This window comes from Balaenoptera ricei, chromosome 16, assembly GCF_028023285.1.
Source record: "Balaenoptera ricei isolate mBalRic1 chromosome 16, mBalRic1.hap2, whole genome shotgun sequence".
NCBI classification, from domain to species: Eukaryota; Metazoa; Chordata; class Mammalia; order Artiodactyla; family Balaenopteridae; genus Balaenoptera; species Balaenoptera ricei.
The window spans coordinates 40,555,196-40,581,273 of NC_082654.1; the positions used below are offsets into that span (position 1 = coordinate 40,555,196).

The following is a 26,078-nucleotide window of genomic DNA, read 5'->3' on the forward strand; positions in this document are numbered from 1 at the left end:
TGCAATAGTTCCCTATCTTTAATGCTTACACAAATCCATAAAATCAATGCTAATTATTTCAGAAATGTGAAAAAGATTGTTAAATATTGTTCAGTTATTCCTAAAAATTTCTTCTTTGGCCCTCACCAAGATTAGTTTTTTTTTTTTTTTTTTTTTTTTACTGTGAAGTCAATTTTGGTTGGAAATCTGTTCCATAATAACCGAAGAAATAAGTTGTATGCTTTCTCAGTTACAGATCCAAATGCTCTTTTTGCTACCTGGCTCAAAGGTAGGGACCAGAGTTTTCTCTGCTGTAACTCTAGGCGTTCATTAAAAATATCAGGCTGTGATACTGTGGTGCGTACAAATTGGACATAGTGCTAGGTACTCTGAAGAGTAAGCTGTGATGGTGTTCCACAAAATGTGTCTAGAAGCTAATGATTTATCTAGAATTTTATGGTATGATCTCATTAGTTTCCAAATATGTAATGTCTGAAAATGAATGTTATATAATAGCTACTTTCTTTCACGTTATTATCAAAGCATTTACATTCACATCAATGGAGACCATTAACACCTCAAGTCAACTGAAAATTTTCAAGATATTGAATAAAAGAATAATTTTATATTGGCTAAAAGCACAATACCAAATTGTCAAAGTTGTAGTAATGACCGATGTGTGATAACATAGTATGTTATTACCTGTATGTATACATTACTTTCAGTGTAAGAGAACTTTCACATTTAGAATGCTTTAGGTTTTATTTTATATTTCTAAGCGAGCATGAAAATTGCTTGACTCTGTACTTACTCTTTTGAGGATTCTTATAATAAAGGGCTAATGTAAATAGTTAAATAAGTAAACTGTTTCTTGGATCCTGTATTCATGGATCAATATACAATTGTTTATGCTGTTCTTTTGGGCTCTCTTACCAAGTAAAGCTGAGATTACTATTCAGAGGTTTAGAATAAATTGTGGTAAGAGAATAGGAAAAGCAATAAAGAAAATAGGTAATGGTGAAATAAAATCAGTGAAGTTTGTCACTTGGTTTAAAATTTTGATACTATATTATATTCCTTAATATTATTCGTATTGGTTACTCTTAGTTTCTATAGTTTTCATTCCGAATGTTTAAAAGGAAAGAGAATGCAGTTTTATTTTTGGAAAAATAATGCGTTAAGCAATATTTTTTTCCCCAGAATAGATTAATTTTCAAACATTTTGCTCAGAAATGCCATTTAACTGACAACCAGTTCAACTCATTTTAACTGGTATTTTAAAATCTCTTTTTTTACGTTATAAATGTAAAATGTAACACCGTGCTTATTAAATTTTTTTCACTGTAACAAGTTTGTATAACCCTTTTATCGATAATGATATCCTGCTGAAATTCCTGTGGCTTTGGCTGGTTCTGCCCCCTGAGACACTCCAGCCTCTTGCCCCTGTCAGCCCAGGATCTTCATTAGTAATCACAGGATGGGGTCAGAGGACAAACGAGGCAAATCTCCTTTTGAAACCTTTGATTTGACACCTTAGACCAGCAGAGAATCACGTTTCCATATAAGCACAGAGCATTTTCCCCACCAAGCAATATGAATTACTCCCTAACTCTTTCCAAAAAATGCTCTTGGAGTAGACTGAATAGGAGTAAGAATACAGAAAGAACTTGGAGGGTCCGCACCAGGAAAAAATAGCAATAGCTAAAATGTCTGAAATGCTCAGTGTCTCCTAGGTACTGTTTAAGTGCTTTACCTGCATTCACCAATTTTATCCCATTAGTAATCTTAGGAAGGAGCTAATTATCCCCCTTGGTTTTAATTTTTATTTATTTATTTATTTTTAATCCTTATCTTTATTATTTTTGTTTATTTAAAAATTTTTTTTGATTGAAGTATCGTTGATTTACAATGTGTTAGTTTCAGGTGTACAGCAAAGTGATTCAGTTTTATATATATATATATATATATATATATATATATATATATATATATATATATACACACACACACACACACAATATGTGTGTGTATATGTGTATATATATATATTATTTTTCAGATTCTTTTCCCACATAGGTTATTACAGAATATTGAGCAGAGGTCCCTGTGCTATACAGTAGGTCCCTGTTGTTTATCTATTTCATATATAGTAGTGTGTGTATTGGAGACTTGGAGGTTTAGTGCCCAGATAATTCTTTTTCCAAGTAATTATCTTATATGATTCTTTGATTAAAACAAAACAAAATTAAAAAATGGGGACTAGTAGGGGAGGAAGATATAGAAATAAATGGACTTTTAAAATCTTTATTTTTTCTTCTTTTTTACTCCATACTGGGGCTGATGCCAGCGCTTACTATGCTGTAGCTCTGGTTCATCATCTTGTTACACTATGTTTTCTTCCATGGTCACATTTTCACGTGGGGCACCTAGGAGCCATGATAGCTGCAAACTGTATTGAAGCAATCTGGTTGGAAACTATTTCATGTTCTCATAATTGTTCTGATTTACTGTGATGTAAAATGGAAAGAAAAGAGAGCACTATCTTCTCTTTCTATGTGAAAGAGAAGTTATGTAGCCATTTTGGACCTATTCTGGGATCTATTTCCACATCTATATTAAAAGGATATTAGAGTACATAATTGCCTGTGATCCTACAAACACTAATAGTTCTATGATTCTTTCTTTCATAAATGACGAAATAGGAGTATAGAAAAGATTGAGTCCCTCAGTTGATGTCACATACCTCCCCACCACATATACACACAGTAGTGGCACAACTGGTATTAAAACTGTTTCTCTTAAATCCTGAATCAGGTACTTATTACCATACTGTGTGGCCTCCTCTGAGATCAGTGTCAACCCAGTGAAGTTGGAGAGTTGCCCTGTAGTGTCAAGTAACGTGGTTTTGCACTTGGCCCTGCTCTATCTGACAGCTTTACCAGCATCATAACTAAAGATATAGCATTCATGTCAAGTTGATGAATGTCTAAACAGTGCAGCAATTCCTAATTAGCATCTATGAAACAACAAAGAGTTTAAAAGTCTTGAAAAATGGGACTGATGAAGTGATTTCAGTAAATGAAACTTCTGTTTGTCAGTCGTTACTATAATTTGCATAAACAAAATGGGAAAGATTGGTTAACAGTATTTTAATTGACACAGGTTTACTGCTTATCAACAGTGTAGGGAGGATATTTGAAATCTGTAGAGTAATCTTAGGCTACAAGGAAATATAACATCTGTGTGCAGATAGGTGACTTTATAAATGAAGTAGTGGGTCTCAACGTTTGCTCCCCCACTACCCTCTTGACAGATAATGCTTACATGTATGTTACTGAATTTTTTTCATACAACAGCATAGCTAAAAGAAACTGCCACCAAGTGTGTGAAATTTCTGTACTTCTAACTCAAATCTTTACCGCTTGAGGTCTCAGTGATTGGGGACACCCTGTCTGTTGTGAAGAGTGGATGCAAACCACAGAGAAAGACCATACCTAGGCTCCAGACCCACTTACTGCATCCATGAGCAGGGACGGGAACAAAGCAAAAGTGTTGTGAAGAGGGCAACTGACACAGAGATAGGCCGGAAATTGTCCTTCAAAGCAAAGTTAAAAGAATGAGGAAGCTTTAGCCCAGAGAAGGGACTTACAGGGACTTGAACTATCTTCATGTAACTTATAAGAATGGGTGCCCTTTCCAAATCATTCTGACCATCTAGGTAAACAGTCATTCTGGATTATGAATGGTGATAATCTAGCTACATGCATTCTTCATATCACACAACTGAAACATTCTTAAAAATGTAGGAAAACAATATTTTGCAAACAGATATTTTTTCTTACTTTAGTTTTCATTTCCATCTCAATGATTGTCTTTATTCCTATGTATTTTCTGTGGGCAGATACTACTCAAATTTACTTGATGCCTTTGCCCTCGGTATGTCTGTAATGGGTCATAATACACTTAAATGCAACATAAAAACTCAACTGAAAGGAACATTGTAGAAAATCTATTTGAAATACAGATACTATCCTCCTTTCCTCCTGAAATAATCTGCTTTGATGGATATAGAGCAAATAAATAATTTTCTTGTAACTAAACCCCACCTATATTTGAATTGTGTTTCTTTTGTTTTCATTATTATGGTTATGCAGTGGGTTACAGTATCTTGGCCTACTATTAGTAATGAATATGTCCTCGTGGGAATTTGTGAACTATTGGCAATTGAATGAGAGGTTTTTCATTGCTCTGTTAATAGCTTGCCCTTTTCCTATGTAACAGGTCCTCCTTTGTGTATGTCCCTTGCTGGGGCATACACTTCATCAGACTGTATAGAGGAATTCTATCTCTTAGAGAAGTTGCAACAAAAAGAAAGAAAGAGAGAGGGAGGGAGGAAGGAAGGAAGGAAGGAAGGAAGGAAAGAAAGGAAAGAAAAGAAAAGAAAGAGAGAGAGAGACAGGGAGGGAGGGAGGGAGGAAGGAAGGAAGGGAGAGAGAGAGGAAGGAAGGAAGGAAGAAATTTAAACAGAAGCACAACAGCAAAGTGATTCATTTGAATCCTTTTATTATGTTTTTGCCAAAATAAATATCTGTATAACAAGTTTTATCATAGGAAATTATATTAAAGGAATTGTGATTAGGCTTGTCATTTTCCAAGTGTATGTACAAATTATTTTCTTTTTAGTTTTACGATAAAAAAGGTTTTACAATATTCTTAAAATATCACAAATATAAACAATCTATGTGATCAGTAATAAATCAATGAATGGTTGCAAGAAAAAGTCACTTTATAATTTTTAACCTCCCAAATCCACATAAGATTTCAATATTGGTTTCCTCTGTATCAAAGACAGTTTTTTTGTTTGTTTGTTTTCATTTTTGTTTTTGTTTCTTAATTAGTGGAACAGAAGGGTTTTAGCTGCTGCTTCTATTAAGGTGGCTTGCATTTACTTAGTGGTTAAACTATTCTGTGCTTTCTGATTTACAGATTTTTTTTTTTCAGATCTACATATACATGTATCTATTCTTTTTGAAATTCTTTTCCCGTTTGGGTTATTACAGAATATTGAGCAGGGTTCCCTGTGCTATACTATAAGTCCTTGTTGGTTATCTAGTTTAAATATAACAGTGTGTACATGTCAATCCCTAACTCCCAATCTATCCTTCCCCCTCTTCCCCTCCGGTAACCATAAGTTCGTTCTCTAAGTCTATGAGTCTGTTTCTCACAGATATTCTTTTCCTTCAGACCTTCACCAGTATATTTCACAAGTGCTATTTGTGAAGCAGTCTAGCCAAATTATTCATGAGTTTATTTAAAAATATATTTATGCATATGCTATCTCTGCAAGACACAATAATTGACAACAGTGGCATAAATTCCATTAAAAGATAGGAGTAGGTATAAACATTTCTATATGTGTGTATGCTGTGCCTATGAGCATACAAAATAGTGTTTCTTTAATTTGTTTTCTGAGTGACCAAGCAGTCTTCATGGAAAGCAGTCCAAAAAAAAAAAAAAAAGGGCTAACAGCTATTGAAGTCTTCTTTTTTAAGCTCAAATTATATTAAACAACTAAACTAATTCATTTTAATTATTACTATAGTTTACCCTCTTTTGAACATAATCCTTCTAGATATATTGTGCATGCTCTAAGTTTGCTTAAAATACAGGTATAAAAATGTAATTGGTTGTTGTTTAAATTGAGACCACCTTATATAGGCAACAAATGGTTTATTTTGGAAAGTGTAGTCTTTCAGTAATTTAAACTAAGCTCCTTTAAACTCAGTTTGTCTCCTACTTTTAAAACCTCCCATGGTTTTCTATGTGCTCTCTATTCATAAACCTCTGATGTTTTCCATGCATGAAGAATAAATTTTATATTCTAAACCTAGACTCTGGGCTCTTGCACAGAAATCTCAGGGTGTTCCCAACACATGCCAGTTCTTTCATCAATCTTACATCTAAAAATGCCTTTTCCTTATACTCTGCCTACAAATTCTACTCATAGGTCAAGACAAATTCAAATCCTGCCTTTCCCATGAACATCTATTTAGCCTAGTGAAGCCACACTCATCATTTCCTAGTCCAGCCTCATATGGGTACAACTCATTGTGGCTAATGTCATGGCTTATTTGAGAGGCATAGATCTTATCTTACCAGCAGGGCACCCTGAGAACAATGTTGATCATCTCAAACCAGTTTTATATTCATCCCAGGATATATACATAGGCGTGGAATTAATGCTTTATTTATATAAGTTTGGAAGGCTTTAAACTTGAAAGTGTCTTAACTAGATCAAAGTAGGGCATGACACTGTTCATGTCTACAAGGGTATTTCCCTATCATAATTTTTAGTATCTTATATCAATAAAAGGCATCAATCAAAACAACTAGGTTAATTCATTTACTTATTCAATACATTTTACATAGTAGCAGCTCAAGCTTTTATTCTTAGGTCGAACCATACAAAATTGCAAATTTTATAGTTCAATATGGTTGAACATCAGCAAATTCATATGATTCAACCTAATATGTGCCAAGACCTGTGGATGTAGTAGTAAGTAATAGAGGCTGCCTTTATGGAGCTTAGAGTATCGTCAACTAGAAGAATTACCTTTGATGTTTCTAGGCCACTGAGAGTCTTAATTCTTTTCTAGATGATCTTATGACTGGCTTTGTTTGGACAATGATCCTTGCAAAAACCAGTTTCTTAGTGTAGTTCCCAGAGATATTTGATGAGTTGAATAAGTCTTTTTTCATCAATTTGAAAAGGTTGAGATATGCCCCAGCTTCTCTTACCAGTCAATTAAAATTTTATCATATGTCTATTTCCATTGTTCCCCTAAGCCTATTAATGCACCTTATGTTGCCTCTTAAATGAATAAGCTTAATAATTTTTTAAAAATTTCTGTGTGCAATTATTCAGTTTCCTTTTGTTGACTCCTTTCTAGTTCTTCGTAATGAGACCAAGTGCTATCACCTCATAGCTGGTGTAAGAATTATTTTTTCCCATATTCATGCACTTCTTGATTATTAAGGCTTAACTCACTTTTTTTCTTTTAATTTCCCAGACTATAAGAGGTTGATTTCTTTATATTTATCCTTACAAAGAAACTATTCTGCCTTCCCCAGTAACCTGCTTTGCCTAAATTGTTTTCAGTTCCAACCTGCTCCTCTGGAAGAAGAGTGGCCAGAATAAGACAGAGTGTTCCCTGTGCCCTGATGGTAGCTGATGCCCCACAGGTCTCTTCAAGGTTAGGGAAAGTGTTTTCCCTATTGTCCTCCTGATGGTAACCAGCATATTTCTGGCCTTTCTGACTCAGAGCAGCACAAAGAGCTTCTGTCTCCAGAAAATAGAACACTGTGACTCTACATCTTAACTGTAAACTCAGAGCCCATCCCTTAAAAACTATAAGTTGAATTTATTTATTTCTGAGTCCTTATCGTTCATAGGTCTACATTAAAAATCATCTTCTGCATTAATTATAGTGGATTCGTACAAAACTTTGCAAATCTCTATCACATTTTTAATTTGTTCCTTTTAACAGCCCCAAGAGGTAAATTGAGATGACGTTCTTAAGCTCAAATTTATAGAAGAGAAAATAAAGATTTGGGCGGGGGGGTTTACTCAAGGTTCATTAAGAAGTCCATGGGAAACTAAGAACAGAATCTAAGCCCTAATCCGTGACTCATTTGACTACACTAAGTAGTGTTTTGGCATGTCACAAACTAGGAAAGTTGGATGCCTTCAAGACCTACATTAAGAAAAAAGTCTTAAATCCTGGCTAATAAGACATCATTAATGAATCAGTTATGACCGTTCTTACTATTATCTTTCATCCTCTCTTATGACTTAGTGCTTTCTTAGTATTTTTAAGCTTCAGATACCTACTGTTTGTCTAAGATTATCAGCTGATTCCTTTATATTGTGTTACTAATCAAACTATCTCAAAGGCATTTTGCACTCCACTTTATATTTATTGAGGTATTTGAGGTATCTACTCTGGTTCCCCTTTAGGTATACTGGCCTTAGATTGATTTTAACACCTTTTTGAAACTCAGTTCAGTTTTAGACAGACCTCTAGAGGCTCAGTCCTTTGATTCACCTAATACTACAAGTGTTTTTTGGCTTAGCTGAATCTTGAATAAATCTCAGGTATTCGTGTGAAAGCCCCAAATAACACCTTCCCAAAGTATTTGCTTCTTACTTTAATCTCATGTGTTAGAAAACTTTCTTATAGAATTCTATCTCAAGAAGCAAGTACAGTTTCATCCCAAGAATATGTTAAGAGATGTACTATAGATCCCTCTTGTTGACTGGCTTCAGCCAAGAATGATAATGATATATGTGGCTCTTTGCATCCCTCAGGCCTTGAGACACCAAGTTTCTTTTTAGTAGAGCATCATTTTAGTCTCCCCTACCACCCCTGCCCAAACTAAACTTGATATGTTTACTATGGTATCTCCTGGTCTACAATGTTAACTTAGCGACTACTTGCTTTGGGTTTATTATTTAATTAATATTTTCTGATTTTAAAGGCTTCTTGCACTTCAGGAGCAAAAAATGCTACGTTGCAATGTCTTTACACTTACAGCTATTTTAAAAATCAGACTATCTTCTTAAAGACGCTGCATTTCTCCTTCTAATATTTTCTTGTGACCTAATTAAGCTGACGTTGTTTTCCTGAAAGAATGTCATTAACTTGTAGCTTTCCCTGTTTGAATGATGAAGTGTCACAGTATCTTAAGTTTAAGGTAACGATGCTAAGGTTGTGCCAGTCTATGTCAGGCGGCCTTATTGACCTCTTCAGAGCAGGTGCCAAGCTTTTAGCCTTCTGATAAGCAAATAGCGTCCTGTCCAACACTATCTAAGAGAAGATTTCATAAACTATGGGGAAAATGTACTTGCAAGGGAGGTTTGGGTCCTTTTTCCGGGGTTATTGTTTTATCCAGACTCATCACTCATGTATTTCAGAGTCACAGTATTGAGTTGCTAGACTTTACCCAAATTGTTTGCAACCAAGACTATTTACTGACCACAATGGAATTGTGTCGTCTTCAATAGCATTCCCTTCGTTCCCTATGTGTTATCGAATGAACACAAATCTCTCAAGGAAATATGGGAGCACAAAATGTATCAAATTCAGTTATCTTATCAAATTTGGGCATGTGAAAGTATGAAGTTTCCTTAATCTCTGACTGTCTCAACATTCCTGTCATGTCCCACTTGTAGTCAGAAAGAAATTTTCCTGTATAGGGGAAATAGTCATCTTATTAAAGAAATCATTTTCAAAACAAGGTTTGAGGTAATGCTATGCTCTGTCTTTTCTTTTGCTATTTTCTTTCATTTAAATTTGTTTTCATGTGAAAGCTCTGTTAAACTTTTTTAATAATGAATACAAATACCAAAAAGAGATCATTCTGAGTTATATATTTACTGTCTGGGATGACCATGGTGCTCATGGTTCTTATTCCTCTTTCTTATTTGCCCAAATGCCTAGACATAAACCTCTTGTGGATGCAGAATCCCAGTTAGTTTTCAAGGTTGCCATTACCCAAGATTGCTTATATTTTAATTATAAATAACATTAATTTTGAATGATTAGATGGATTTTCATCAAATTTCTAGGGTATGTTTGTAATGGTCTTACTTAAGAGATAGGTTTCATGGCTTAAACAAAATTCACTTTCTAGGATCTTAGGTAGAATCTCAGAAACAATCATTTATAGTCTAAATTAGAGTTTCTCTCCTGGACAAGCAAAAATTAAATTCAATATGAAGGCAGTAGAGTGACCAATTGGAAAAGATGGACTCTCTCAAATGCAACCAAGTAAGATTCTCAATGTGAAAAATATTTGAGCATCCACAGACATGGACCATTCTCTTCCAAAGCATGGAAATCTTTGTAAGTGCTGATAGAGATATGTCATATATCAAGAATCCATGGGCAAACTATGATTTCAAACATGAACGCTAAAATTCATCATGCTAAAGAATGTAACATTGAAAATGTGAACCTAAATACATATTTTCTGTTGGGAAGTATATGTTGGAGTCAACTAATGAGTCTCTAGGAGGGCTCTTAAAACCTTTATTAATGAAGAAATGTGCAGTTTCAGACATATGAAAAATAGTATCATGATTTATCGTGCCTTTTAATAGGTGCCCCTTAGACACCAACAAATCCCTACTACTTCCCCTCCATTTAAAAAACTTTGCATTTCCCAGTGAGCATCTCTTTTGCCCTCACTATTAATTCATCACAAGGGCAGACACCTACATTATAGTACTTGACTTGCAAATAATATACATTTTTACATTGACAACTCTACGTATCATGCTCCAAGGGTTATTTATGTGGACCGCAAATATATGGACCATACTGTGATTGATGTACAAAGACACTTTCTCAAGGAATTTACATTTATTTTAGCAATGTTAGTTACTAAAATTATATTTCACACTATTATTGGAACTCTAAAATTGATATTTGCTTTCTACTACATTTGTTTGATGATCATTAATGATTATCCTGAGCTAGCAATGTAATGTAGCTATTGATATATAAGGATAACATATAATTTTAAGAATTTGTTCATAAACAATTTGTAAGAAAGAGGATGAAGCTGTTAATCCAATTGAATAGACCATACATGTTTGAATGGCTCAGTTATTGGACAGAGTGGAATTTTTCCATTTTCTGTAACACATAAATGTTCACCATATGCTTTATAATTGAGGATTCAAAGTTAGAACTATTAGTGGGAAGCAGCCGCATAGCACAGGGAGATCAGCTCGGTGCTCTGTGACCACCTAGAGGGGTGGGATAGGGAGGGTGGGAGGGAGACGCATGAGGGAGGGGATATGAGGATATATGTATATGTATAGCTGATTCACTTTGTTATGAAGCAGAAACTAACACACCATTGTAAAGAAATTATACTCCAATAAAGATGTTAAAAAGATTAAAAAAAACAAAAACAAAAAAACAGAGTTAGAGCTATTTTAGAGACTGGGAGAGGGTACTGTTGATACATGTGAACTATTGATGTCTTTATTTAGAACTTCCTCTATCACTGAAAAAGTAATGAGCGAGACTCTTTCAACTATATCATGGATAATTATTTTTCATATTTAAAAATGAAAGATTCTAATGGGCTATTTGAAGCACTTTTCTTTTTCCTCTGTGGGGACTAACTATAGTAAAAGCCTTAGTTCACTTTTCAAGATTGTGCCTTGGCTTCAGCCTTTAATTTTGTCATTGTATATTTTATTCTTCCCTTGACAATGACTTGCAGACCGATTTTCTCTTTATTAACAAGGGAAAAATAATGTTTGTGAATAAGCTAATCATTCTTTGTATTTGGCCAGACTTCATTTTTCCTATCTTAGACTGACTTTAGAAATAGTTTATTTTATATTTTGGTAAATATATACCCTACAAACCTAGTGATTCTTACTTTAAAAAGAAGAAAATACTGCCAATTTTATCTCAGATGATGATTATGCTAAGACTCTATTATATAAACACTACAAGGAATCTTTAAATCATTCTGAATGGCCTCCCTTCAGTACAGCAATTATTCTCTTAAATTTCAAAAAAAAAAGTGACTCATCTCTAAAATTTTTATTTTATTTTTATTTTGTACACAATAAGTAATAAAAATATCCAAAACCTTTAACCATGGGGAGCTCTTCCAGCTCTATGCTTCCTCTCATGTATAAGATCTAGATCATAATTCTTAATGTTATTCAATCTAGACCACTGTAGTTACAAGTATTTCATTCACAAAAACAAATAAGTTTCTTATTTAAGAAAATTGCCTGGAAATTGCTTTACCTAATCAAATCAACCATTCCCCATTTATTGTGACCATACTTTCTTAGATCACAAGAAAATATACAAAATGCCAATTAATTTTCATGTAGTTAGAAACTAGTATGAAATGTTTCCTGTGATCTGAGAGCTTCTGAAATCAAATCTCTTTTCTCTGCTAAGAAAAACTTTGGCATTGTGGAAATCTCATCAGTTATTCACCGTGAAGTTTGTTATGCACTATTTCTACCAATAGAAATCTAAGTATTATCAGTGTGACTCCTGCCAGCAGACTACAAACACTGCAAAATACAATTTAGCTCTATCTAAGATTATTTCAAGTTTTGTTAGTCTAAATCTACTGAAGAGGATTGCGTAGGCAAAACCAACAAATTATGAATATAACAGAATGAGGACAGTAAAGATTAACTTGATTAAATATTCATTTATTTTTAAATTTCCCCTCACTTTTTTCTTTGATGGCACATTTAACTAATGGAATACCAGATTATTTAGTGCCTAATTGCATCTGGACTTTGCTTAAGGTTGGTCATTTTTTTTTTGAATCATTTTTGGCATTTAAAATCTTTATACTGAACCCTTATTTGTTCTCTGTTGGGATTTCACTTAATTATTTAAGAGTTACAGGAAAGAGAAGAAATAATGGGTGCTAAAAGCTGTAACTCAGTAGATAAAACTTCATATTCAGTCTTGTGCTGACAGAAAGCAGCACAGCAAAAACTTCTAGGGTCAGTTATTTGTTTTACTTGACCATGGAAAAATAATCTAGGTGGTTTCCATGCCTCCATGTGCCAGCCATTAAAATTAAGAAGCTGTATTGGGAAAGAATTGGTTAAAGAGTTGAATGTCTTAAACAATAAACTGTACCCTAAAGAGAGGGATAGTCTAATCAGTATCATTGACTGTATTAGCCTCCTAAAAATGGATTCCTTGCTTCAAATCCTGCCTCACCACATTTGCTCTTCAAAAATTAGTCAAAGTGATCTTTGGAAAATGTAAATCTAACCATGTTACTCCTTCTTAAATTCCTTTTTTGGTTCCCTATGTTTTTTTGTTTGTTTGTTTGTTTGTTTTTTAAACATCTTTATTGAAGTATAATTGCTTTACAATGCTGTGTTAGTTTCTGCTTTATAACAAAGTGAATTAGTTATACATATACATATGTTCCCGGTTCCCTATGTTTTTTAGGGAAAATTGCAAACTCATTAAAGGACAACAAAGTCCTTCACAATGTGTTCCCTACTGATATCTGTAGACTCATCTTCTGCCCCAGCTAACAATCTCAGCTCCAGCCTTAAAAAAGGACTTAATGTTCCCTGAAGGTATGTTCCTTCTTGCTTTGACACCTGTGTGCATTACTTTTCTTTTTCCCAAATCTCTTTCTCTGCTCTCTCTGCCTGATTAAACCCCGATCATTTAGTCATTCAATAATCTTTCAAGATCTGCTCATGAATCATCTCTTCTAGTAAGCCTTCCAAGAGATACCACCTTGATCTCTACTTTGTGACCCAATAGCATCTGGTGCATTTTTCATAGAGTTCTGTAATCATTGGTTTACTTGTGTTTCTCCCTCCATTAGACTATGTGTTTTAAAGAAAAAATAAAGAAGAATATTATATTCATCACTGCATTCCAGGTGTCCAGCTCTGTCTTGGGATTGAATATAGTATATTCTCAGTGAACAAACCTCTGCTGAGTCCATGAATGGAAGGGGTTCTGTATTCAAACAAGACTCTGGCAATAACTCGCTGGTTGACCTTTAGTACCCTCCTTAAGTACCCCAAAGGCTCAGCTGTTTTTTTTCAAACAAGAGAGATTTTTGCTTCATATGGGTTGTTACAACTGTTAAGAGAAGTGTAAAAGTACTGTTAAAAAAAAAAAAAAGATACAAAGATAAGGTGATAATATCATTGTTAAACATATTCTTACTATTTCTGCAACAAAAATATTTGCGAAGATTTGTGATTATGTAAAAATAGTAAGGGGAGAATAAACTGCAATTGATATATATCTTTTCTTTTTCACTTTTTCTGAGTTCCCTAGAAGTACTTTGCTGCTATAGAAACACAAGGGGGTTGTCATAGTTTTCTTTGTATGCTTTATAGCTCTGTAGTTCCAAGTGCTAAATGGGAAAGACTGCTCCCTTAGAATAAGAACAGTAAAATTTTCCAATCAGAGCTCACTAATCAAATTGATTAGCTGCCCGAAAAATAACATTCTGAAATAGAACACATTCCTATTTTTAAAACATTTTTGACGTTATCTATTTTTCATTATTTGGTAGAGTGCAATTTTATTGTTTGGGGATGTTTAATTCACTTGGGAAACCAAAGTTGAGAAGGCAACTAGAGACTGTCTTTATGGAAGACAAAAAAAAAAAAAAATGTAGAGATACAAGCAAAAAGAAAAACAGCTTTAACTGTGTTATAAAGCAGAAAGTCAAGTTCCTTATTTGGGAAGACCACAAAAACTACCATCTCCCAGTACGTATTCCCTGAAATTTCTCTATTTAATCAGGTTTTAATATTTGACCTGAAATGACAGAACCCTAATTTTGAAAGAAGCATCAATAGAACACTAAGTGTGTACCCTTTTCCTCCTGGCAGGGTAGCTGTTCAGGGCAAAATCAAGTACACTGGAAAAGTTCAGTGAATTAAAAGCCAGAATAACTAGGTTCTACTTCTTGATTTGATGACTGGGCTGGGAGTTTGGTGGGTGGGGTGTTAATTTCACTTCTCTGTCCTCTATTTCATCATCTGTATAATGAAAGGACAGGACTACTATTCTCTGATATTCCCTAGTTCTGAAATGACCAGATTCTAAACAATCCTAGAATATATATCTTATATCTTCCAATGCAACTAACTGCTTTCTCTCACCTCAGCCAAACCCCCTTCCCTCAACAAGGAAGGAAGGAAGAAGGGGAAGGAGGAAGGTGGGTGGGTGAGAGGGAGGTGGAGAGCAGGAGGGGAAAGAGAAGGAGGGAGGGAGGAAGGGAGGAAGGAAGGAAAGAAGGGAGGAAAAGTGAGGGGGAAGGGAAAGAGAGAGGGAAGGAAGAAGGATATTAAAAATTATAGACTTGTATACATTTCAGGCTCTCTCCACTCTTGTAGTAAGGAAGTTATTCCTATTGTAATAATACCAAATGTGAATAATTCCTTTCCATCATACATGAATAAGTTTGGCTCATTAGTAGTAAACAGATTATCATCTCAGGATATGAGAAGTACATTGCTTCCTAGTAAGATAAAAATTGAAGGATACATTAAAGTATACTTATTATTCATACTGTGTAATATAAAATTCCATAAATAATTTGAAAGATAGTTTTCATAAATATTTCCAAAATTTTTAATAAAATTTTAAAATAACGTTTTGCATGGTGTGATATCTTTTTTACATGCAAAATATTGCTGGGAAGCATAAAAATTACCATATATGTTCAGTTATATTGACCTTTATGGAACCTTTAATGTATTCTCTTTCCATAGCTCTAATTTACCACTTTGAGGAATTGTTTTCTTTCTCCATGATCAGATATCCCACATTCTCCCCTGCCCCCTCCCACACACATATAAATGCCTGTAAACATTTATGTTCACATTCTCTTTCCCCCAACTTCCTCTTCATTCCGTGTTCCTTTTCCCTCTCTCTTGTCTTTAACCATTATAGCTGCTAAGTTAGGACAAGAAACTCTATCTCAGATATTACAGATTAAGAAATGCTGCTGGGGTAAACAGCTAGGTTTAACTTCATGAAGGGTCATGGGAAAGATTGGTCAGGAAGAAGGATCCTTATGAAGTGGACCTTGATCTTATTAATGTTCTGGGCATCAGAATGCCCACCAAAAAAAGAGGTCCCATGATAGCACTCCTTTTGATATGGTGCTGCCTCTTGTCTCCATGAATCTTGAGTGATAGAAAGAGAGGCTGAGGCCTTCATCCATTCTGGAGTAGTAGAAAAATGTGTATGAAGTGGTTATGAGTATGGGCTTTGCTGTCACACACTCCTGGAATTCCAATTATGCCCCTCAACTAGCTGTATGATTGTGGACAAGTGATATACATTCTTTGAACCTCAGAGACCTCATGTAGCCAAAGGATCATGATGAATGAACTGTACCACCTCACTTGTAAGGATTAAATAAATTAATGTACCATAAGGTAGTAAATTTTATTTTTCATTTAGACATGTGAAAACTGTATCAATGACCCCTTAAGACTATGCTTCTCAGAGTGTGGTCCTCACATACTTGCATCTATCTCAACTACTGGATCAGAACTTCTGTGAGTGATGTTGAATAGATGCACCTTTAACAAGGACCTGGGTAATGTTTAGACACCAAGGTGTTTTAGAAGCGCTGCCTCAGGGACTTACTTCCAATTTTAAAACAAAAATCAGTAGAAAAATTGGATTCAATCTGCAGTGTTCAACTTCTTACAAAGGTTTCTATTTTGTTTCAAAAGTATTTTTCCTTTATCTTCTGTACACTTGTACTGAAAATAATATATTTTGATGTAGGCATATTTGGAAGAACTCTTGTTTCTTAATATACCTAACTTTTGAATACAAATTACCAAGAGACCAAACTTTTGAGTTTCTATATTCACAGTGCATGCTTATTCACCAATATTAAAGTTAAGTGTGACTTTGCTTTAGTCATCTCCAATTGTATGGGATGTTTTCAAGTTGAGAGAGTAAAGGAAATGAAAGGAATTTTATGTCATAATCATATAAATATTTAAAGTGGTCTTTTACCAAAATTTACTGCGTCTGAGCTAATTGGTGGTTAAAATAAAGAGCTAATCATGATCAAGAAACAAGAAAAATTTAAGTCACAGTGTTCTATTCAAATAGAAAAGCTTTGTTATCAGATGAGGCTCATACTTAGTATTAAAAAAAAGATTTTCATTTTCTTATTCCTATTTCCATAAATTACAGTATATCTACAGTATTTCTAGGGTGATTGCAATGGAAGTATCCGTATCAGGCAGAATTGTGTTTTTTATTCTGTGCCAGTGAATATTCATGAGGTGATATCAGCAGTAAACTGAGTCAGCCTAACATTAAACTCCCAGTGGAATAAGAGCAAATGTTAGCTTGGTTGAATTATAATTATTAAAAAATTCAATAGTTAATACAAATGGTTTAATGATAAAATTGTGTTTGGTTTAAGAAAAACAAGTACTTGTGCTATTTGAAGAAACATTAGGTGAGATGAAAAAGAATTGGTAAAGAATGTCACTGTAACAAACGGAGTGATAGTTTTTAAACTGACCTCTGGACAAGGAGGCAGATAAGAACCTCTGTCTTGTCTTGAGCGTCACATTTTGGACAGATCAATGAAGTGGACACGTGGGAAGAGTGGAATGAAGGTATTCACTGAGAATCTGAAAGCACAGCGTGTATTACTTCATCAGGGAAAATGCTAAAACATGCAACAATGATACTGACAGGACAGAAAATTAAGCGAGCTCCGTTGATTTTTCCCTGGGTCCTCATATACCTTGCTAATGCACTGGAGGCTGTAAATAATACATACAACAGATTGCATTAGAGGCGATTATCTCCTTATTGCATGCATAAGTCAAAAGGCATTATTAGTGCATTAGGGACTGAGGGAAAACAGTTCCAGACTGCAATAGTCTCTTTGCCTAATGACTGTCATGATGGGGAATTTGAGAGCCAGAGACCAAACAAAACCATCTTCATAGCTCGTCTTGTGAATTGTCTTCCTCCGCATCATAAACATAAAAAAGGTAGTTTATGGAACAAATAAAATTTTTTTAATTCATGAAATTTTTATTAAATAGGGGAAGACTTAAAAAGGTCTTCATGAAGGAATATTTAACTGATCCTGTGATCCTTCTAAAATCTGTGGTTATTTCTTTTTTAACCTATGCAAGATAATTGTAAACAAACTAGTGTTACAAGCTATATATGATTGTCTCAACAATTTGTGTAGTCTGGAGGAGGGTTATATATTTTAATCCTTTATTGTATACTCCATTGCTTCACCATGATAGACATTAAATAAAGCAGAATGGTCCTTCCATATAATTCCATCATATTGATAAATAACCAAAAGTGTTTTCCCCTTGATGACACATTTGTATGTAATCTACCAAATGTTAGTGGAATTGTTTTTCCTCCCAATAGATTCTTGACTAGAAACTCACTTTGACTTTGTCACACAGAAGAATGATTAATTTTGGTCTTTATATAGTCTATTTCTGCAGCCTTTTTGTCTCCTACAGCCTTCTAAATTATGTTCAGTATCTGGCTTTGGCGAACGTTTTCAATGATGAAACAAACTCAGTCTACCTTGGTGGGTAGTGTATGTTCTTTCCCTTCCCTTTGAGTGAGATCTGTCCAAAAGTACAGAGCACTGATTAAGTTTTCAGTTAAGATGATAGGATTTCTAGGATTTATAAAGGCAAAGTTGATGACCTAGAAATCCATAGCCTCTGTACAAGCTAATTCCTAGAATATATAAGAAAAGGTAAAATTTTGACTTAATAGGAACAAGATACTCCTTTTATAAGTCGATTCTAAATTCTCACTGACACTTAGATGGACTTTGCCCCCTGGAACTTAATAGGGTCACAGTTCTAACTTTTTATTTTAGGGGAGTTTTAGGTTTACAGAAAAGTTGCAAAGAAATTACAGAGTTCCCATATAGTTCACACCCAGTTTCCCCCATTGTTAACATCTTATGTTCCTATGTATATTTGACATAACTAATAAATCCATATTGACACATTATTTAACTAAAATCTAGCTCTGAAGTTTTAAAAACATGTTAGAGTGATAAAAAATAATTTATATATAACCAATTAAATGTTCATCTGTCAGTTTTAAAATAAAGACCAATTAGAAAACTTTTGCAGCAAGAATATCATCCCATATCAATTCATTAGAAATGATTTTGTGATTCAACACAGGCAACTAAATAGTAGCATATAATAGATAAAAACAACTTTGTAGATTATCTTGTATTGCAATTCATTTCAATACCATATTTATTTAGCCTTGATCACTTCTAAATTCTCGAAGAAACGTTGTATGTTTAGAAAACCTTGAACAGACAATTTCCTATTTGACTTTTGAAAAAAATTAAGCATTTTGTTGCAAGGTTAATTGTCTCAGTAGTGACAAAGAGGACCTACTGTGTGTCAGATGTTTTGCAAGGTGCTTGACACAAATTATCTTTGATCCTACCAACAGCCCTGGAAAGTTGATGGCATTGTCTCTGTCTTAAAGGTGTGGAAATTATAACTCAGCAAGACAAAGCAATTATGTTATAAACCATCTCAAGTTTATAACAGGAGATTTAGTATTTAAATCCTAATCCTGATTAGTAGAATGAAGTGGTTTGTCATTTTTTTGCATCATGTAAATAAAGAAGATTGGTCAAAATTGCCATTTTTAAAACTTAGGTTTTTTTAAATAGTGTCACCAGCAGGTTTTTATCAGGGAAGTGGTATAGATCCGGTTTAATAGCAAAGGCTACTATAAAGTTTGAGAAATAGTAGTGAAGTTTATGTCACAGACTTTCCATATTTTACAAAGAGATGTTTTTGATGGTTATTTATAATGAGGCTGAGAAATAAAAGTTATATCAAACTGAATGGTCCATTTAAGACATCTGAAAATTAACTTTATTATTACACTAGCATAGCTATGAATTGCCATTAGCCAAGACTTCTAAGTAAGGAAACGTGTAAAATTTCCTCCTGGTTTAGTAATGCATGCGTGTGTGTGTGTGTGTGTGTGTGTGTGTGTGTGTGTATCTTTGCTGTATGAGATAGGGGATTAGGATGTTTGGGGCTCAGCTAGACTCCTGACCCCAAATTTCTTTTTTGATTAGGGAGTGACAAGATAAATACATCTGAAGGCATTATCTGAAATGTATTATCCCTCTTTGATTACTGTAATTTCTCTAACTGTCCTAGCAGGAGTCCCTTGAATTTGGGGGCTCCAACGGGGTGCTATTGACTATTTTCAAGTACAGAGAACAACCCAGGTTTATCAAGGCTATTTTTAAAGTATTTGAATAAATGTTCAGAGAGTGTTTTTGTTCCTGCACAGTTTATTAAGTAAAAAGTACATTTTTTTTTAAAGGAATGATTTTTTTAATTAATTAATTTATTTATTTATTTTTGTCTGTGTTGGGTCTTCGTTTCTGTGCGAGGGCTTTCTCTAGTTGCGGCGAGCGGGTCCACTCTTCATCGCAGTGCGCGGGCCTTTCACTGTCGCGGCCTCTCTTGTTGCGGAGCACAGGCTCCAGACGTGCAGGCTCAGTAGTTGTGGCTCACTGGCCTAGTTGCTCCGCAACTTGTGGGATCTTCCCAGACCCGGGCTTGAACCCGTGTCCCCTGCATTGGCAGGCAGATTCTCAACCACTGCGCCACCAGGGAAGCCCCAAAGTACATTTTTAAACCAAAGAATAAGCCAGGGTTAATTCTAAATGCATTTATCATGTGTCTAGTTGCTTTTGGTTTCAGAATTTTTTTCTTCTTTATCAGCAGATATATAGCTTGAGATTTCATCTGCCTAAAGAAACATGTTATCATTAAGTTAAGTTTTGATATATGGCAGAAATAACATGACCAATAACAAGTTTGTTTGTCTTCTGATATTACCCCATCCCTAGAGCTGGAAAAGCACACATATAGTATTAAGTAATATTTTTGGTGACAGAAGAAGTCATAATTTTATAAAGATCTTTATTTTCTTCCAAATAATATTTGAAGAATGTAGATGATTCTTAAAAGAGCCCAAATGAATACTAATATCAATCACTGGGTTGACTTCTGCAAAGGTAATATAAATGAGGGTCACCCCAGGAATAGCTTTATCTACTAAGGATACAGTAATGAAAACTAGACAAAAAAAAAATTGTCTCACTTCTGTACTAGTTGGGAAAGTGAGACAACAGACAGTATAAATAAGGAGATTCCATTCTATGTTAGATTATGGTAAATGCTATGGAGAAAAATAAAAGGGACTAGAGTTTGGGGGCAGGGGTTAAGATGAAGTCAGGGAGCCCTTACTGAAGAGGGACAGTGGACGGAGCTTTCAAGGCGGAGAGGGAGGGAGTCTTGTAGATACAGCAGAGGAGAGCATCCAGATGGTACTAAGCATGTGCAAAGGCCCTGAGACAATTGATGCAAAGGCCATGAAACAACAGATTCAAAGGCCCTGAGAATGGTACATGTTTGGAGGATTAAGACATGACACGTGACCTTAAACATAGAAGGAACATAAAACATGTCTGATTAAAGCAATAATATTAGGCTGCAAGATATTTGAAGTGTTTTTTCATACATTATGGTCTGATTCAATTATTTTATTCATTCTTTTCCCACAGGTAAAATGCTTGAATTTGACATGAAGGTTAAAAAATTGTTCACATACTGAAAACAGTGTCCTTAGTATGTAGGGTTCCATATCATTTCAAGCCTATATTCTCCTTAGCTGTTCACAGTAATGCTTTAAAAGGTTGTAACTTTTTCTCATAATTAGTTGTGAATCACTTTTGCTAGGAGTGTAATTGGTTGTGAAATTACACTCTTTTTTTAATTCTCTTCATGTTTTGCGGAGAAAAGCATTCACCGATTCCTCTTCCCTCCTTTATTTTTGCTGTGTTGAATAGTTTCACCCAGAAGAGGAAGAGAAAATCCCTGAAAACACTGCACACGAAAGGTCAATTGCTCTATTGCCAGCTCACTGATAAAAGCTCAGTGAGTAAATAGTACTTGAAGGCCAAATCTCCTCTGCAAAATAATCACTGATAATTGAAATACCAAACAAGTAAAATAGATGCCAGATTCTTTCAAAGAGTAACCTAATACTGCCCTTTTCAATTAGGATACATCCTTTTTCTTATGAATCTAAAACCTAAGGGTTCATTCTCCAAAGGTCTTTGTCTCGAGCCTTGCCCTGCTGTGTAAATAAGCTCCTTGTTTTTTTTACTGTTCTCTCATGCTGGTGAAGGAGCTCTGAGGAGTGGAGACCCCCTTTCCAATCAGGTGTGAAGACAGAGCACACCCTGGCCCCTGCTTCTCAGATTGCTATACAGGAGAACTAGTGGCCGTGTTCTATGTGAATATCACAGGACCAAGCAGCGCACACACCAAACAGTACAGTCAGTTCTGAAAGTGCCATCCTGCTCATTTCAATCTCTGTAATGATTGGCCTTGGATTTAGAAGCCTGAAAGTGAATTATCCTGTTGGGTTCAGATGAGTGCAATTAACCGGCAATTTAAACATTTAAGTGGATATGAACTTGGACTGGAGTATATCCAATGTGCAAACTAATTGTAGCCATTTACCTAGCAGGTACTAAAATTACGCTTAAAAATGGAAACACGTATTTCTATAAATTTTTATGAAATAGCCCCTGTTCAGACTAGAAGGGGCTAGACCTCATAGAACTTCTGGTTAAACGCTAAGACATTTGCTTTTGTTTGATGCAAAATTAATCAACTATAAAATCAGAATAGCGGATTGGGACACCATCTCAACTTTTAGTAAATAAACCATTTAGCAAATTGGGAGATATTGTCATCACTTATCTGACAAGGTGAAGTTCATGTGAGGTTGGCAGTGTTCTCGGTGATCTTTCAAACTGGGTACTCAACTTGTTATGTAGCTGGCACTGGGGGAATATAAAAAAAAAAAAAAAAAAGCTGTCAGACTTCTTCCCAAAACAGCACCTTGGAAGATAAGACCTATTTTGAAAGAGATTAAACAGTAACTAATTATCACTATAAACTAGAAATAGTACTTAAGTGCCAAAGGTAGAAAATATAACTTTAAGTCCTAAGGAGGGACAGATTATGGCAGACTGACAAATCCTAGAAATTTCTCTCTCCAGCGATGAGGCTTAACTCATGGAATGTCAAAGGTAGAACAGAACACAGAGATCATAGGATTCAGCTTCTTATTTCACAGAATTACACAGATCTGTAAAGCCACAAATTATTGGGCCGAACTGCAGCTAAGATCTCCTAAGCTCTAGACAAAGTAAGTCCTTCCTCTTTTCATTTGCTCGATCACGGGTTCATTGGGCAAGCATTTTGAGTGTATGTGTGTGTGTTCCAGGCACCACTCTCGTTGCTGGGAACCAAGCTGTAGGCAAACTTCACACAATCCATTGACATCATGGAACTCACATTCTGGTAGATGATATACACAGTGACTGTAGATGTTTAAAAATATTTTTTCTTAGTGGCAACAGAGCAGTGGGGTCAGTGAGCAGGTAAGATAGTTAAGAGATTTTGAAGAGTTGTCATGTGCACAGATAACTAAATTATAAAGAGCTAGCTGTGGGTGGAAAAACATTGCCAGCAGAGGGAACACACAGATCAAAAGCTCTGATGAAGGAAAGCTTGAGCGAATGGAGAAAACGGCAAGGAGGACAGATCAGCTGTTGCAGAGTGAAAAAAAGGGGAGCGTGATGAGAGGTATTATGAGGTGATCCGTATCAGCATTGCAAGAATGAGTAGGATTTGGAGACAGATGTGTGAGGGGAGATGGCATTCAGAGAACAATGCTTTGAACAAAGGCATGGAGTTAGGAATTGGGCATTGCTCTGTGACTACTCATTGTCTTTCTCTTGATATAAGTTGATATCTCAATTTGGGAAAGAACATCCCATTGGGGGGAAAAAAAATCAGTGAATACTACAGGCAACTTGAAGAAAGGGTCTTATAAATCAGATTCACTCCAACTTAATTTTTAAATTTGTCTATATGGAGTAAAATCTGCCAATTTGTCCATTTTTTGAACATGTATGCCTCTCCCTCCTTACTTTACATATGAAGACATTCATCAGGCTGATGGTTTGGGTTGCAGAGTTGAGCCACTTCTTTAGGCTCACACTTGCAGCACCAAAGGCAAAAGCAAGCCACCTGGGACCCCTGTGTGAGGCTACCGATCCTCACAGCTTGGACAGACCTGCTTTTCCTGTCTATGCCCATCTGCCTCCTGGGCACTTTTCTGAGTAAGCAGGGGATGATTTCCAGGAAGCACTTACATCATCATGTTAAATTCTGTAATCAGAGCATTTAGGGGAGACCACATTACCCAGGGGGATTTTACTTGGCGAGGTACATCTCCTGAAGGAGGAACTAGGTTTTGCATTACAAGATTCAACCAGATGTGGTGCAAAATGCCATTAACTGATTCTTTTTAAAAAGTACCATGCTGGTATCTTAAAGCCTTTCATTTGAAGCTTTTTCAGGACTGGCAAATACTAGACCCTATGTCTGATGGAGAAAAGGCTTTTGGGCTACTGTCTTGCCTTTCAGCTTGGTAACATCATTGTTGCAGAACCTTCTTCCCTCTTCATGGAAAAATGACAAGCGCTGCTAATCTGGAAAGAGAATGTATGATTCACTTGAGAAGTAGAGCTGTGTTTTGTCCCCCCAAGAGGGAAAAAAAAAAAACTACTTCACTAAAGTTGGAAAGTAGACTTAAGTATTTTCATTTCTTCCTTTTGATGAACAATCTTCACCCTCTTGTGGGTAATCGGGGTATTATCCTAATTAGTGGAACAAGATCACAGTTTATTTGCAGCTTTTTCTGATTCAAATGTGTGTATGTGTACAAAAATGCCTTCCTTAATTTGATGGAAGAGGATCCCCTGACTCGCTGTCTCCTCGAGGAATAACTAGTTGCATGTAGAACACAGTAGAAACCCTTTTAATCCTATTTCCTCATATTCCCTCAACTGTAAACTGAGCTCGCACAACTGTTGACTTTTCTGTTAGAAAATAGAGTCTTTATGTTTCAGTAACTTTAAAACAAGTATTGAATGGCAAAAGTTCACTTCAAAATGTCCAGCAAATGATTTTTACTTTAGTTCCTTCCTTCCCCCAATATAAACCAAACAATGTCCAGAACACTGCAAGCATTCTTAGTATTCTTGCTTCCTGGCTGTCCTCTCCTGAGCTCCATAGGCTGCAAGGAAAATGAAGATTGCAGGAAGCTAGTATATCTGGTAATCAGGAAACTTTGGGTCACCTTGTAATAATCAGGGATGGTTTGGAGTCGGACATGGTGCCAATATTGTTGTCAAGGGTTAAATTAGCAAGGTGTGGTCAGGAAGTCGTGGCTGCAGGATAGGAAGGTGGTGATGGTGGGTGTGGGCTGGGCTGACTAGACTATGCCAGGTGAAGATCTGCAGGCAAGGAGATAAAATCGTGTAATTCAGAAACCATTTACAGTAGAGCAAGACTTTCCAATGTTTAACAAGTGCCAGTGCTGTGCCTAATTCCTATATACTTAGAAGAGTGTTAATTTGATATTGAACTTTCTTCTTGTTCAAACCCGTACGTGTTTTGTGTCAGGAGTTAACCAAATATTTGGAAAGCACAACCACTTGCTGTTGGCTAAGACTGGAAGACAGTTGGGGCTGAAAGCCAAAGTGAAGTGGTATTTTCGCGGGCAAAATTAGGAAAACTTGCTTCTCTAGGATGGCTTCTTACAAATGGGTGTGTTTGAGATACTTTGTCTTACCTTTCTAAGGCAGCAAAAATATAGAGAAAAGATGGTCCACTTGAGAGTATTTGTTGAATGCATGAATGACAAAGCTATTTTGCTTTCTGTGCCAGGCTAGATAATGAACCATAACACTACAGTAGTAATATCTGCCCTTTTTAAGTTTAATTTTTATTTATTTATTTATTTATTTAAGGCTGTGCTGGGTCTTCGTTTCTGTGCGAGGGCTTTCTCTAGTTGTGGCAAGTGGGGGCCACTCTTCATCGCGGTGCGCGGGCCTCTCACTATCGTGGCCTCTCTTGTTGCGGAGCACAGGCTCCAGACGCGCAGGCTCAGTAGTTGTGGCTCACGGGCCTAGTTGCTCCGCGGCATGTGGGATCTTCCCAGATCAGGGCTCGAACCCGTGTCCCCTGCATTGGCAGGCAGACTCTCAACCACTGCGCCACCAGGGAAGCCCTGCCCTTTTTAAAATACTATCTGTTCACTGGGCACTGGGTTGAGTGCTTTACATATACTTAATATACTTTAAACTCATTTAATTTGAATCACAATGCATGAGGCAGGTGCTGTTATTTAAGATGAGAAAACCTAGATCAAGAAGTATCACCAGGGCTTCCCTGGTGGCGCAGTGGTTGAGAATCTGCCTGCTAATGCAGGGGACACGGGTTCGAGCCCTGGTCTGGGAAGATCCCACATGCCGCGGAGCAACTGGGCCCGTGAGCCACAACTACTGAGCCTGCATGTCTGGAGCTT

The 26,078-nt window shown here is 35.8% G+C and overlaps 1 protein-coding gene across 2 annotated transcripts in view; it reads left to right on the forward strand.

Annotated features, from left to right (window-relative positions):
• PRKG1 (protein kinase cGMP-dependent 1) overlaps positions 1 to 26,078 on the forward strand; it is a 1,231,781-nt gene that overhangs the window by 535,793 nt on the left and 669,910 nt on the right. The window lies entirely within an intron of this gene.